General features: G+C 33.3%; 1 non-coding gene across 1 annotated transcript; it reads left to right on the top strand.

The window, feature by feature from the left end:
* Positions 1 to 717: 717 nt before the first annotated feature.
* Trnaq-uug (transfer RNA glutamine (anticodon UUG)) lies at positions 718 to 789 on the top strand. Its single transcript has one exon. It is a non-coding gene; the product is annotated as a tRNA-Gln (tRNA).
* Positions 790 to 3602: the final 2813 nt, after the last annotated feature.

The following is a 3602-nucleotide window of genomic DNA, read 5'->3' as shown; positions in this document are numbered from 1 at the left end:
AAAGTTTCTTTTGAATGAGATATTTGAAATTAAAAATCACACTCAATTTCATATTTTGTTCACCCCTGTAACTTATTATTACAATAAACATTATAGAAGTTTTCACGAACTTTTGACCCTAGATAATAGTATAATCTTTTATACTGCGTTTAAATTTTTCAAAAATACTTATTAGTTTTCTCAGAATTTGAAAAAAAATATTGCATGTAAAAAGTATTGGCCCCATATTTTGCGCCTACACTCTAAACTAATTTTTTAATCAATAATTTGGGACAACCAAACATAAAAATTTTCAAAAAAGACATAAAATGCAATATCCAAAAAAGACAATTCTTAACCATACTTATTTTATTTTCTGAGCAAGCAAACAAGTGAATAATCTGTTAAATAAATATTTAACTTAATATTGTATACTATATTTTACCCTACAAATAACACATTTGTATTGGAAAACGGAAATTGGAAAAAAAGGAAAATGGAAATGGAAATTATTTCCACCCGTGGAAAATGTAGAGAAGACAAGCAATTTGCTGATTGAATATCTAAGACCAGCAAGTAAAGCCAAACTTGTGTCTTTCGAATGTTTGCGAATCTTATACTATTAATACTACATATTAAGTAATATTATAAAGATGTCAGAGGTCAAGCACCTTCATCTGAACTCTCACGTTTATCACGAATATGTAGTTAATTAAAGAAGTATTAATTCTTTACACAGGTTCCATGGTGTAATGGTTAGCACTCTGGACTTTGAATCCAGCGATCCGAGTTCAAATCTCGGTGGGACCTAAAATAATTTTCTTTTTAAATACTTAGAGTAAGGTACAAAAGGATTAATTTCAAAAATGGGAAAATTGGAAAAATTCTATTCTGACCCGTATATAACAAATAAGCAAATTTTATTTAGCAGGGTAATAAAAAACTACTTGTTTAAAACAACAGAAGGGTTAATAGATTGACCACCAAAAGTGACCACAAACGAAGAAATAAACGTTGAGGAGGATGAGGTAAAGGAAGCACTATAGAAATTAAAGAGAAGAAAATAACAAAGTGAGGACAAAATACCGAAAGAACTTTTAAAGTATGAAGAACCAGATGTGACCAAAAAACTATTAAATCTAATCCAAAAAATAATAGAAAGAAATAGAGCACTACAAGAATGGGGATCAAACATCTGCATACCTCTCTTCAAAAGAGGAAAGAACTCGGACTCGGAGAACTACAGAGTAATTAGTTTATTAAACACAACACTAAAATTAACAACCAAAGTGATAACAAATAAACTGCATGAAAATATAACGCAATCAGAAAAACTACAAGGTTTGAGGTCGAGAAGATTTTACACCAACGCTGTATTTATAATAAGAGAAATCGTTAGAAGACAAAAAAACCGACATAATTATGTTACGTGGTCTATAAGAAGGCATTTGACATAGTAAAATTAAAGTAGGTTATCCCCCTATTATACGCAAGAGAAATAACTCTACGAATTATCTGAACTATTGAAAATATCTGCAAGAGCAACACAATAAAAGTAAAAGTAGAATAATTACTAACTGGCCCAATTGAAGCTGGCAATGGGACAAGACTTCGAGGACTCTATGACACCGTGTTAGTAGCAGAGTGTGAAGATGACCTACAAAGATTACTTAAAACTTAGTAATAGCCAAAGAACCAATAAGTTGCAAATTGGAGTTAGACAATTAAATTATGCAACAAGTAATGACTTTCAAATACCTGGGAATTAATCTATCAGCCAAAAACAATATCGAAGAAGAGGTAAAAGACCAAATAACTAAAGCAGTAGAACGGCCGGATGCCTAAACGACACAATTTTGAAAACAAACACCTATCACAAGAGTGAAAACAAAGGCCCAAAGGAATATATAAGTCAGTTATTAGGACAGTTATGACTTACATGGCCGACACAAGACCAGACACAAGCAAAACACAAAGACATCTGGAGACCAATGAAATAAAGATCTTAAGAAGGATTGCTGGAAAAGGACTACAAGACAGGGTACGAAGTGAGGAAAATTAGACGCATATGTAGGGTAAATATAAACACCTGGTAAAGAACAGAAAAGAAGGGTGGAATCAGCACATATGATATGCAGGATGTCTGAATCAAGGATAGTAAGAATAGCTAGGGACAAGTTACCTTTAGGTAAAAGAAGTATAGGACGCCCAAGGAAAAGATGGAACGATAATTATTTAGGGGCAGAATAAAAGGCACCCTTGAAGAAAAACAGGCAGTACTGCCTATATAACAGAAGAAGAAAAAGAAGAAGATACACTTCAGGGGGAGCATTACATATCGAAAAATAAAGCATCAAGTCAGTCAAGAACACTTGGTATATTGGTTCTCCTTGGTGTAAGGACGAAAACTGTTGATTTTAAAGTCAATCTGTCCCGTGACTCGTTTTACTAAAATACTGATATTTTGGTCTCTTATGTGTTTTTTACTAATATATAAAAATATCTTTCAGTACCCCATTTATACCTGGTTGCACCAACAGATCTTAAGCTTAAGAGCCTTAAACTTAAATATAAATGTAAATCATTAAGGTATAAGCTGAGCTGGGCTAAGATGGAGCTTAAGATCTGTTGGTGCAACCAGGCATTAGACGCATTTAGTTTATATTTTTGTTTGCTGGGTTGATTCGCTTAAACTTGATATAAAGATCATATAGATCAGGGGTGGCCAAGCTCCTTGATAATCCGAGCCATTTTTCAAAATTTGAAATTTTTCGCGAGCCGCAATTAAACAATAATTATTTAAATTTAAGTGTAAAAAAGGTATACAATTTTTCTCTCAGTGTTTGGATTTCACGAATTTTAAAGTGAAATAAAATGGTTCACATCGTTGTTTCAAATATGGAAATAATTCTACAAGCAGCCTTTACTAATTCAGGATACTTCGATTATTTATCATCCTTCCATCTTTTTCTGGGATGGCCTATTGATCTTCTACCGTCTCTCAAAAAACACTGTCTGTAACACTCTGTCTTCCTCTGATCTTACCACATGACCTGCCAATGTTATCTTAGCTTTTATAAATATGTCTTACGATGTTTTTAGTATCATACAGTCACCAAGTACCATACAGTCACTGGTCGAATAATTTGCATGTACACAATGTACAGTATTAATTTAGAATGCCTTTTTAGCAACTTGGATCTTAACAATGATGATAGGGAGTAAGACGCTCTATTCACCGAAGCTATCCTTGCCGAGACCTCTTTTTATATATGGTTATAATCACTGCCCTCAGATATTTAAACTTTTTTACTACTTCGAAATTGTAGTCATTAATAGTTATGTTCTGCCTGACTCTTGGTCTTGGATTTTTGGTTACTAGCATGTATTTTGTCTTCTCTTCGTTTATTCGAAGGCCCAGACTACCTGTTTCTTCCTCGAGTTGTGGAAACACCTCTCTCACGTCTCTTGGTGAATAAGTAACTGCACCTAGATCACCAGCAAAGGCCAACAATAGTTTAGAGTTTAGATCATTGATTAGCAAATCCCTCTGTCATCTCAGATGATATTTTACTTATTACATATTCTAAGGCCAAATTGAATAGCAATGGTGATAAGGGGTA

The sequence above is a fragment of the Diabrotica virgifera genome, chromosome 6 (genome assembly GCF_917563875.1).
Source record: "Diabrotica virgifera virgifera chromosome 6, PGI_DIABVI_V3a".
In the NCBI taxonomy this organism is placed as follows: Eukaryota; Metazoa; Arthropoda; class Insecta; order Coleoptera; family Chrysomelidae; genus Diabrotica; species Diabrotica virgifera.
The sequence above is the reverse complement of the archived record's forward strand: the minus strand, read 5'-3'. Positions and strand labels throughout refer to the sequence as shown.